We start from the raw sequence: 13,752 nt of genomic DNA, 5'->3' as shown, positions 1-13,752 counted from the left end.
GCAATTACAGGTATATATATATATATATATATATATATATATATATATATATATATATAATATATGTATGCTTCATGTAGAAGGGTAGAAATTATAGGAATGCTCCATTTGTTATCAAGGCGATGAATTAGTTTGATTGAATGCTGCGAAAGTAGACAAATGAAGTTGAAAACTTCATCAAAATTTGAGGAATCTTAGTAAACACAAATTAGGAAATTTTAAAGCTTAATACAGTATACAGTGCGTACCACAAAAAACGAAATCGAGATTTATCGATGATTTATCATAACTTAATCACAAATATAATAGACAAATGACATACCATTGTAAAGCTTAGAATCTCTTTCATCTAAAATTACTTAGATTATTTCTCATTCATGCATGAGTGAGCAAAAACAATTTGAAGAGGGGATACCAAAAAGTCATTTGGCGGGCTGTATCTGGGTTTCAAAAAGAAAACCACATTTTAAAAAAATTCAATATCTGTTCTTTAATTTGATACCTCAATTACAGAAAATGGTCAAGAAATAACAAAGTTCTGGTTATTTGAAATAAGGTTTGAATTTCAATAATTTCATGAAATGAAGAGGTTTTACAGGCTAGCGTTCAAACTAACTCGACACTCTGCTTTACTGACGATCAGCCATGCATTAAGTCTTTTTTTTAACCATGCGATAGCGTCTGTGGGAAACCGGTGAAAACACGTTCATTTCATGAAATTATGGAAATACAAGCATTGTTTCGAGATAACATAACTTTTTTAGTTCTTGACCATTTTTTGTGATTAAGGTATCAAAAGAGCAGATATTTAACTTTTTAGGCATGTGATTTTCTTTTTGAAATTCAGATACCCCCGCCAAATGAGTTTTTGGTATCCTTTCTTCAAATTGTCTTTGCTCACTCATGCGTGAATGAGGAATAATATAAGTAATATCACATGGAGGAGATTTTAAGCTTTACATTGGTAGGTCATTTATATATTGTATTTGTGATTAATAAATAAATGATAAATCTCAGTTTCGTTTCTTTCTGGGACTCACTGTATAGTGATATATATTTATCCAAATAATGTAAGTTTGCTGATGATGTCATAAGCCTTATTTACATTATCTGTCTTGTGATTTGAAGTAGTCAACTTTCTTTCCATGTGCATTAAAGGTTCTTACTCTTGTTTCAAGTGATAATATATCGCCTTTTTTCCTTTGACACAGAAAAAATCACATGTACTACAGCTTCGGCTTTGGGAACTATATATTTTTAGAAATAAATTTAAATAAAAAATAATGGTAAGTGTAGATTCAATCAAAGTTTTCCAGAGCTGTCCTCCCTTCTTGAAATGTTATAATACACAGCAAAACAAATCATAAAGAAAAAAGGTTTGTGACATCATCAGCCCACCCATTAGAAAACAATGTGTTTCTGATTCAAGCATAAAAATGCTGTTACTTTGTCATTTTTCATCTAATCATGTTGAAATTTACTTGTTTTGCTTGTGTTACTATACTTCCTTTTTAAAATCAACTGAATAGAAAATTTTAAACCAAGAGTATGTTCTGACTGATGAAAAAAATAGTCATTAGCACTTTAAGAAAACAAATGTTTTAAAACCTAAGCAGCTGATAATTGTTTACAATATGACTTAAAGTGAGTGATTTGTGTTATTTTTGTACATAGTACTATGTAAAATATTCATTGTCTTTTTTTATTTTTTGCCCTGTGCCATTAACTGTTTATTAATATTACTTGCCTCAATTATATAATGTGTCATCCAAGGATTCACAATAATTTGTTGGTGTTCCCATAGAAAGGGTTTAGTTCACCCTGATAAAATTTAGACAACTTTTTTATGGAGTGCCATATGTAACTCATTCATCCCCAAAAAAAACATTTCAATCATACATTGATAAGTTGTTAAAAGATCAATCTGTTTTCTACTGAAAAAATAGGAATAAATGAATATTCTTTAGTACATTATCTTTTTCATGAATATTGGACTAAAGATGACACCTAGCACGAAGTATGGAATGAAATTTTTATTTTGTCTGGTGTTGAAAAAGATTATTACCCAGTATATTCATCGAATGACAGTAGCTTGTATATTTTAGGTCTCACATTAGAGCATTTGAAGACATAACAGATAGGCCTAGTAAATGAAGATTAGCATCAAACAATGTAGAGTACATGCACATTGCACAGTAAAAACTCTGATAGACTAATTAATTCTCGTCAAAATTGAGAGCTTTCATTAAAATGTTAAATTTAAAATATAATCTGCTTTATCTTGTCTGATCAAATGGGTTCCATCATTGATCTGACTACATTAATATCAAGATTTCTATTAAAACTTTGTTCAGCATTATTATTAAAAGTCTGGTCATTTTACAATAATGTTGTAACTATGTGGGTGGAAATAGTTGACAGAAATTTGACTATTCTGACTAGGATTGGATCAAGTGTGACTAGAATATATAGTCGGTTCTCTTGTGGTCTCATGACACAATTTTGACTAAAATCGTTCGTTAGCCCTGGTAAGTTTGCTTGACTCATAATTTACTTTTTGGATCTAATGGTGAAGAGAATCCTGGTCGTAAGTTTGATTAGTCAGTTTCATGCCCCTGAACCTGCATGATGATTTTGTCGAAATATTTTTCTATTTGACCAAACTAAATTTGGGTCATGTATAATAAGCCATGTTGACTTAAAGTTAGACAACAATATGTTGGTACTCTTGGGGTCTAATGATGACCAAAATTCTGGTCATTTTTTTTTCGACTAGTTGCTTTTGTGGCCATGGCTTACGGTGATCTAGTTCAAAAATAGTTTACTGGATTAAACTTGGCCATCCTGGAAATAATTGGGTCAACTTTGAGTAGAATGGACTCTTTCGGGGTCTAATGACTAGAATACTGGTAATGTATAGTTCATTACAATTCTACAAGGAAAAAATAGCATACTGTATTACAAATGATTATGTTTATGTGATTTGTTCCGACATATAGGCTATATCTCCTGAAATCTCTATCATACAAGTTCACCATCTGAAATGTAGATTTTTTTTTCTCCTATTTTGATCCGATATGTTTCATTACTAATGAAAACATGTACTTTAAATAAATAATGTTTATATAAACATCTTTTAAAACAATTTCCAGTGTGGTTGTGTTTTATGTAAACTAAGTCCTATTCCACCAGTAGGCCTTCATATTGTTTTAATTGATCAAAGTGTCATTTTCATGGGATGGATCAATTTTTTTTCAGTCACCATATCATTTTGTTTTCCTTTCTCATAAAAATAACAAAACACAATCAAATCTAATGGATTTTGAGTGAACAACAATAAAGACACTTAAACCTGACATTTATTTTCAAATTTCTTATGTGGAAAAGCATCTTGGGCACTAACAATTAATGAAATGAAAACAATTAATCTTTCTCATGAAAACAACCTTCTCATTATTCAGACAAATTATCTAAAGTTAGTTCTAATTCTAAGGCCACGTGGCGGGTTATAAATGATATTATTGGGAAAAAATACTCCATTACCTGAAGATGATCGAATTAACTTTACACGGTGATAAAATCCCAGATCAATCTATTTATGCTTCATCCTTTAATTCTTTTTTTTTTAGTAACATCGGCCTCCAACTAGCAAATCAAATAGGTAATCGCAACAACGCCCATTTTACTGATTTCATTTCAACGCCATTCGAACATTCTCTTTTTCTCAATCCCACCAACCCTACTGAAATAATATCACAAAATCGTTGAACTTTAGTAGGTCACAAGGACATGATAGGATAAGTTCATCCATGCTTAAAGAAATTATTCATGCTATTGTTGATCCATTAACTTATATTTTTAATCAGTCTATTTCATCAGGTATTTGTCCGAATTTACTCAAAATTGCAAAAGTTACCCCAATCTACAAAAAGATGATCCTAATGAAATAAGTAATTACCGCCTAATTTCTATTCTTTGTAGCATATCAATAATCTTTATAAAAATAATATACACAAGATTATACAATTTTTTTAACTTGCATAATTTATTAAATACAAATCAATACGGTTTTAGAAAAAATCACTCGATAGACTTAGCACTACAGTGCGTATCAAAAAAAGTTTACACTTTGAAAAAGCCCTGGGAATTAAAAAGATATACAACATGTGGGTAATTTTTTCACATATAATCTTGGGTTTGGGTCTCATCTATCCAATGAAAGTAAAAGTTTTGACAGAATATTACACTTGAGTGAGCACTGTCCATTTTTGTAAAGCTCGCAGAAATCTGTTTGCACAGAAATGCTCGTTTTCACGCTGTGTCAAGGGGAAAGGGCGAAATCAAACTTACCCTGCAAAACATTTCTCATACATTTCCCTTGCACTTTTAGTCAATTGAAATAAACGGATACATTCAAGCATTTTGTAACAATTTTGCCACCCAAATTGAAATGTCCACACTTAGTAAGCACAACCTTTACCCTTTTTGTGCCAGTTGGATCTGAGGACATAACTGAATCTTAACAAAAGTTTATATCATACATCTCCAACGTTTTTTCACTAAGTTTGTATCATTTAAAGTGGGTTTAAATTTCATTTTTCACTTAATACTTTGTGTTTTTGGCAAGGAAACAAGTTTAAAAAGGTAAAAGATATCTTCAAATCAATTTTAATAGCTAAATTCTACGTGTCCTTCATGATTAAGGTCTACTTTTATTCGCATAACTATTTCAAAGTTCTGCGCAAATCATTTTCACTAACATCAAAAGTAAGTGGTGCTCACTCAAGCGGAAATATTTTTCGACAATTATATCGTCATTTGCTTAAATGGATCTGTACCGCCCAATTTCTATTCTTTGTAGCATATCAATAATCTTTATAAAAATAATATACACAAGACTATACAATTTTTTTAACTTGCATAATTTATTAAATACAAATCAATACGGTTTTAGAAAAAATCACTCGATAGACTTAGCACTACAGTGCGTATCAAAAAAAGTTTACACTTTGAAAAAGCCCTGGGAATTAAAAAGATATACAACATGTGGGTAATTTTTTCACATATAATCTTGGGTTTGGGTCTCATCTATCCAATGAAAGTAAAAGTTTTGACAGAATATTACACTTGAGTGAGCACTGTCCATTTTTGTAAAGCTCGCAGAAATCTGTTTGCACAGAAATGCTCGTTTTCACGCTGTGTCAAGGGGAAAGGGCGAAATCAAACTTACCCTGCAAAACATTTCTCATACATTTCCCTTGCACTTTTAGTCAATTGAAATAAACGGATACATTCAAGCATTTTGTAACAATTTTGCCACCCAAATTGAAATGTCCACACTTAGTAAGCACAACCTTTACCCTTTTTGTGCCAGTTGGATCTGAGGACATAACTGAATCTTAACAAAAGTTTATATCATACATCTCCAACGTTTTTTCACTAAGTTTGTATCATTTAAAGTGGGTTTAAATTTCATTTTTCACTTAATACTTTGTGTTTTTGGCAAGGAAACAAGTTTAAAAAGGTAAAAGATATCTTCAAATCAATTTTAATAGCTAAATTCTACGTGTCCTTCATGATTAAGGTCTACTTTTATTCGCATAACTATTTCAAAGTTCTGCGCAAATCATTTTCACTAACATCAAAAGTAAGTGGTGCTCACTCAAGCGGAAATATTTTTCGACAATTATATCGTCATTTGCTTAAATGGATCTGTACCAACGTTAAAATGTGGAAAAATCTTCAGGATATTACAAATGTATAGTTTTACAGGATTTTTTCTCTTAAGTGTAAACTTTTTTTTGATACACACTGTAGTAAATATTTATGACAAAATCACCAAAGCGATTGCTATGTTATTGGAATATTTTTGGACTTAAGCAAAGCTTTCAATACACTTAATCACAAAATATTGCTTCATAAACTACATTTATACGGAATACGGGGCAACGCACATCGATGGATAGAAGATTATTTATCAAACAGGCAACAATATGTTACATTTAATGGAATAGATTCAACCTTTAAATCTGTAGAATGTGGTGTGCCGCAGGGGTCAATTTGGGGGCCGCTCCTTGTCCTATTATACGTCGATGATGTATCGAAAACGTCCCCCTTATTATCTTTTATCCTATTTGCAGATGATACCAATATTTTTTATTCTCACCCATAACTTGAAGTTGTAGTATCTACTTTAAATGATGAATTATGTGAAGTGGCTACTTGGTTTAAATGCAACAAATTGTCTTTAAAGACAAACAAAACACATTTTATGCACTTTAAACATATACCCATGCAGTTAACGAAGAAATAACGATAAATATTGACAGCGTAACCTTACAACAAAAACAACATTCAAAGTTTTTAGGAGTAACTATTGATGAAAATTTATCGTGGAATAATCATTTACGCCAAATCACCACTTCCGTATCCAGAGGTGTTGGGATGATTTCCAAATTAAAATACTATTATTACCTCCCAAAACTCTTTTTCTTCTTTATAATGTATTGGTTCTCCCTCACATATCATATTGCAACATAGTTTGGGGTAACTGCGGTAATACAGAACTTAATTCGATTTTCTTGTTACAAAAAAGAGCAGTTCGTATTTGTACAGGATCACAATATCTTGCTAGATCCAGTCCTTTATTTTTTTTAATTAAGGACATTAAAAATTTCAGATATAAATACACTCCAAGCTGCTATCTTCATGTTAAAAAACAAGGGGATACGTCCCCCTTCCTTTCAAAATATGTTCACAATCAACAACACCATCCACTCATTTCCCACACGAAACTCTGAAAAATTTAATTTGACAAATCCAAAACTAATAATAGCACACAAATCAATTAGACATTACGGTGCAGATTTATGGAATAATTTATCACCTGACATTAAGATATGCTCTACACTTGATTAATTCAAGGCTGTTTTGAAGAGATATACACTGTCAAAATATAATACCTAAAATATTACAACCCCCCCCCCCGCCCCCCGCACTTGCACTCTCGCACACTTGCACTATCACTTTTATTAACATGACTTTCTCATTTGAATTTTTCTTTCCCTATCTACATTTTTGGTAATATTCCTATTATTTTGTGCCATAAAAGATAAGTCTGTTTTATTACACTGTTTGTCTGGTTTTCCTTCCCCTTTCCTTTTGAGGCCTTTATCAATTCAAGCTCTAAGCTTAAGATGGAGGTCTCCCACATTAAAAAATGTATTATGTCGATATATGTTTTTTTCTGCTATTTGTTTTAATAATAAAAAAAATAAATTTATCAGGTATAAATATATTTCAATTAGATTGTTAGAACGTATATATGCATATGTCATAGGCGGATCCAGCTTTTGGCGAAAGGGGGGGGGGGCGCACTGCATGCCGAGCGGCGCACATATTTTTGCACTTCACCGGCGCCATAAAAGAAAATGTTGAAAAAGGGGTAAAGTCTGACCCTGTCAAATGCTCTTTTCAAAATGTAGGATTTCCAGTCATGCCATTTTGCATGACCACACGCAGATAATATTTCCGGGGGGGGGGGGGGCAAGACTCGAAAATTTGGTGCACATCTCACATTTGCACATTTTTCATAGTTTTCATGAAATGTTAAGGAAAAAAAAAATGTTTTTCACAACAGCAGATCGCGAATGTGCCCCCCCCCTTCCCCCTTGCTGCGTACGACCATTCCCTGAAGTCCACTTAAACATATCTCATTATAACAGAAATATACATCAATTTAAACATATAATCTTTCTAAAACATAATTATAGAGAGAGATTGAAAAACTTATTAAAGAAAGAAACAAGCAAAAAGTAACACAAATTATGCATGTTATGTGCGACTTCAAAATCTCGTGTATTAACCCTTTTATTGCGATGAGGCCAATACTTTTGTATATTAATAGAGATACAAGTTTTTTTTACTATATGTATATAAATATATACACAGGGGCGTTGATCCTTTTTTTAAGATTTGGGGGGCAAAATCATGAATCAACTTTCCAAAGGCGCTCGATATCACACAAAACAAACAAACACACACACATATATGCATATATATATATTTATATGACTCATGAGATAGAAACACATATCTCACCAACAAATTAATGCGAGCTCGAGCGCGAAGCGCGAGCTGAAATTTTTTAGTATACTGACCTGAAAACAGGAAAAAGGTGCCTGTTTAGGACTGTTTGTAGTAACTCATGAGAAAGATATACATATCTCACTACACAGACAATGCGAGTGCCGAGGACGAGCTGAAATTTCTTTATATTCTGACCAGAAAGCTTGATATTTTATGCATTTTTGGTACCAATGATTAAGATGGGTATCTAGAAAACAATAGATGCGAGCGCGAAGCGCGAGCTTAAAATTTTGATATTTCGATCTGAAAAAAAATGACAGTTTAATGGACGTTTGTAATAAAGAACAAGATTATATCCAGCAAAAGATTATTGCAAATCGAAGCGGGAGTTCTTTTGACGTTTAGTCCTGAAAAGGGGACATTCTATTCACCTATTTAATCATGAAAAGTATGGGGTTTTGCTACAGAAATGATGCGAGCGCGAAGCGCGAGCTGAACATTTTTATATTCCAATCTGAGAAGCGGATAATTTAAGCACGATTTTAATTAAAGAACGAGTTGTGTAGCTCAATCTCAATATACGACTGGTTGCGTAATTATACACTCCCGGTACTAGCAACGGGTTTTAGCAAAGTTTTGGGCTAAAATATCGAATCATCTTCATAAAACACTATACTAGCTGTCTTAAACTAAAGGCCATAGAGGTGGCACAATGTGGAATGTGTAAAGAAGAAAAGTGACTGACCTTCTTTTTATTAAAGCATTGGAAAATAAGATCAAAATTAAAGGATTTGCTCTACGCTTTTGTATGATTCTGGGATTTTTTAAATAAATTAAAGATTTCATGACATCTGTCATTCTGTGGGCAACTGCCCCGCCCCAGTCCACTCTGTAAGGGCATGCGATAAGCTTTGTTATGACCATTCAACAATAAAATGTATAACCAGGTGCCGCTGATCATTCTTGACCGGCACAGATTTGGTTGGCATTAGGCCCTTCTTCATTATTCTACCGGCGCGCCTATTTATTGGAACCAGGGGACGCTGATTATTCTTGACTGGCGCCGATTTTTAACCAGGTGGTGCTGATTATTCTTGTCCGGCGCCGATTTAGATTTAGGTGGAGCTGATTATTCTTGATCGGCGCCGGTTAAGACTCAGGCAGCGCCGATTTATAACCAGATGGCGCTGATTATTCTTGACCAGCCCCGATTTAGATATAGGTGGCGCTGATTATCCTTGATCGGCGCCGGTTACGAACTCAGGCAGCGCCGATTTTTCTTTACCGGCGCCGATTTATAACCAGATGGCGCCGTTTATTCTTGCCCGGCGCCGATTTAGATTTAGGTGGAGCTGACTGATTATTCTTGATCGGCGCCGGTTAAGACTCAGGCAGCGCCGATTTATAACCAGATGGCGCTGATTATTCTTGACCAGCCCCGATTTAGATATAGGTGGCGCTGATTATCCTTGATCGGCGCCGGTTACGAACTCAGGCAGCGCCGATTTTTCTTTACCGGCGCCGATTTATAACCAGATGGCGCCGTTTATTCTTGCCCGGCGCCGATTTAGATTTAGGTGGAGCTGACTGATTATTCTTGATCGGCGCCGGTTAAGACTCAGGCAGCGCCGATTTATAACCAGCTAGATGGCGCTGATTATTCTTGTCCGGCCCCGATTTAGATTTAGGTGGCGCTGATTATCCTTGATCGGCGCCGGTTAAGAACTCAGGCAGCGTCGATTTTTCTGTACCGGCGCCGATTTATAACCAGATGGCGCCGATTATTTTTATCTGGTGCCGATTTAGATTTAGGTGGCGCAGATTATCTTTGATCGGCGCCGGTTAAGACTCTGGCAGTGCCGATTTTTCTCGACTGGCGCCGATTTATATCCAAATTGCGCTGATTATTCTTGTCCGGCTCCGATTTAGATTAAGGTGGCGCTGATTATTCTTGATTGGCGCCAGTTATATGCAGGCAGCGCACTGCTGATTATTTTTAACCGGCGAAGTTGTTGGGAAAAGGGTAGTTAAAAGAAAAGATAAGGAAGATGATATGATTGTGCTTTGCTGGGGGATAGTCTTTCCTTACTGTTTTTTTTTAATTTATTTATTTATTTCGGTATAAAAAACATTGCACATAGCAGCCTTATGGCTGAATTGCGTACAATTTACAAAAATGATTAATACAAACAATACACACACAATAGTTGTTAAAAATAAGATATTGAAATAAGACATAGGTAACTAAACTCTGATCTTAATAAATGGATATTGGTAATAGGATTTAACAAATGATTTTACTAGATGAAGATTTCATAATATAATATAATTCAATACGGTTACTTTGTGATATATATGCCATGCATCTTTCGGTGCAAGTATATAGGCTTAAGGATACAAAGTTTAAGGTCATATAATTTATACAATATGGGTGGCAATAGAAATATATTTTGTATCGTTAAAACACTGATATATTGCCTTGGCAAACATGATAAAGACTAGCGGGATATCCAGCTTGAAATGTATAAAAGTGTTTAAAAAAAATGTGTCCAAGAGCATTAAGATTTATAATTTGAGCATAATTTATGATATGCATCTATATCATAAGTAGAATAAGTAACTCTGATGCTAATCATTTCATTTCATACTGCCAACTAAAAAATCAATTATTCATACAATGTATTATTTGTTATCATTATTATAATTTAGCCAGTTATTCAGATTTTGAGTTGAGTAGCCTCACAATGAATGGCAGTGCGCTCTTTTTATAGCGCTGGGTTTTGCACTTAATTTCAGAGTATTTCCCAGCATTCCGCAGGTTACGGGAGGTGCTAATGGCTCTGGTAGGAGGGAGCCAGTGATGGAATGGGGACGTCTCTTTTGTAAGGTTACTTGCTAGTTTCAGTGTTAACGTTTCCCTTCTCTCTTCTAATGTTGGGAGGTGAAGAACAGTGAGGGCATCATCATAACTGGTGTACCTTTGGCCAAGCATGAGGCGACACGCACGTTTCTGAATTCTCTCAATCATTTTTTTTTCTTTCTGCGTTAGGCCAGAATGCCAAACCGGGGCGCAGTATTCGAGTTTCGGGCGCACATAAGAACAATATACTACTTTCAAATCCTCAACTGGTAGCCGAAAACCTTTCAGGATCCGCATCATGTGTAGCCTCATGCTCGCTGCCTTGACTATTTATGTAACATGGTATGACCATTTTAAGTCATCTTGTACGAACACACCTAAAAGTTTAACAAGATGGATTTCACCTAGTTCTTGAACATCAATTATTACTTTTGGGACACATGTTGGGTTTCTTATAAACTGAACGTTCATTACGACACATTTCTTAGGGTTCAGTTTCATGCAGTTGTCTTTGGTCCATTTTTCCAGTTCATTTACATCTTCTTGGATTTTTATTGATCCGTTGATTTCCTACATTCAAGCAGGGAGAGGTCGTCGACATATTTCCAATATTGGTAGTCGCTATCCTTGAACAAGTCGTTGATCATGCAGACAAAGATTATCGGTCCAAGTCGAGTGCCTTGCGGAGTACCTGCCGAAATCTCCATCCAATCAGAGAGTTGAGACAGATAACGTACACTCTGCTTTCGGTTGGAGAGGAAATTGGAGATCCAAGCCACCAAGGACGGAGATGCCCCCATATCAAGCAGTTTCCTAACAGCTAGCCCATGATCTATCCTGTCGAAGGCTTTGCTGAAGTCCGTAGCCACCAAGGTTGAGACCATTTTTGGTTTATCGGCATTCTGATGAATTGTGTTTAGTATATCTATCAAATAATGTGCAGTTGAATGGCCTTTCCTGTTGCCGAACTGTGACTTATCGATCGCATTGCCAATGTCACCCACCAACCACTTCGCAATAAATTTCTCCAGGATCTTTGCGAAATGGTCTGTTAGCGAAACTGGTCTCAAGTCTTTTATGGTGGGGTTTGTCGTTTTCGGGATGGGTACCACAATTGCTCGCTTCCAACTATGTGGCACCACCGACTCTCTAATAGATTCATTGAAAATAGCGGTGAGGGGGTGACTCAGCTCCAGTGCAAATTCGGAAATAATCCGAGCTGGGACACAATCCGGACCGGGAGCCTTCCGTCTGTTGAGGTGTTGCAATTCCCGTTAGATATCCCAAGGCTGAATGGTAGGCAGGGGTAGAGAAGGGAGATAGGCTGGGAGATCAGTCAGATCAAGTCTACTGATGTCTTCAGCTATGCTGACGAAGAATCTATTAATCCTATTGGCAATACCAGTGGTGTCCGACTCATTGATCCCTTCGACCTTAATGACAGGAGGTTTGGGCTTAGTTCCTGCCATTGATTTGATATTCATGTGCCACTGAGATGGGTTGCTCTCCTTCATTCTGCGCACTCGTTCGACGTAGAACTCCGATTTTGCCTTATGGATAAGTCTGTTTATCTTATTCCTCAGTTCTTTCCATCTGTTCGACCCTGCAGCGAAAGCCTGCTGACGTGCACCAATAAGAGCCTTGATCTTGGTGGTAATCCATGGCTTGTCATTGTCGTGGCCTTTGACAACAACTAATGGGAAATACTCGTCAATCAGTGGCATAAGTGCGGAATAAAAATTGTCACACTTATCATTCGTGTTCTCGGCTTGGTAAACTGGAGACCAATCAAAGTTCTGAAGGATCAGTCCAAATTCACGAATTGCACTGTCTTTGAGTGGTCTTACAATCTGAGTCCGTTTGCTATTAGGCTTTGGTGAGTATTGGGTAGGAGACCAGGAAACGATGAGGTGGTCACTTGAACCTAACGGGGGTAGTGTTATCGGTGATTTGTAGTAGCTTGATATGTTGGTTACTATCTTATCCAGAATCTGGTTACCTCTCGTTGGTACGCTGACTACTTGTCGGAACCCCCTGTTTGCAGTCAACGTCGAGATGTCTAACTCATTGCAGTCCCCCAACAGAATGAATCCTGCTTCGGGATGTGCGGAGGCAATAGTGTCCATTGAGTGCAGCAAATGGTCGATCAATGTATCCGCAGTCGTTGCATTAGGAGGATGGTATATTGCCACACCACCTCAACGTCTTCAGGGACGATCACACGTGATATTGGTTCAGGTTTCAGGGATTGTCGTGCATATATTGCTACTCCGCCCCCTCTGCGACCAGACCTCGACTTCACAAACAAATCATAGTCATATAAGGAGACCATGTCATTAGGTACATTATCCATGAACCACGTTTCGGTCACGACACAAACATCAGCATTCGTAGATGACACATAGGCCTCAAACTCATCAAATTTATTGTTCAAGGATCTCGTGTTACTCATAATAATAAGGGAATGATACCTTAGATCGATCTCTATTCTGTTTGTTTCTTCTAATTTCAATCAAATTTGTCTGATCCATATTCCGATAGGGAGTCAAAAAGCAGGCTCTATCAAAATAATCCAAGATTTGTTTAATTGGGCGCCGAATGTGCCGGCCACCTCTCCTTCCCCGTTTCCGCCTCTCAATCCCGACCTTTCGTTTGAAGAACGCGAACGCTTATTTACGACGTTAGTTGATTTTAGAAGAGACTTTTGGGCCCGTCGTCATGGTCTTAAAACTCTGTCCTGCAATGCAAATTGTGTGACATGAGATTTTTTTTTCGTTTCGCATCTGGAACACGGAAACATTCCA

This window comes from Lytechinus pictus, chromosome 15 (genome assembly GCF_037042905.1).
Source record: "Lytechinus pictus isolate F3 Inbred chromosome 15, Lp3.0, whole genome shotgun sequence".
Taxonomy (NCBI): Eukaryota; Metazoa; Echinodermata; class Echinoidea; order Temnopleuroida; family Toxopneustidae; genus Lytechinus; species Lytechinus pictus.
This window is presented reverse-complemented; position numbering follows the sequence as displayed.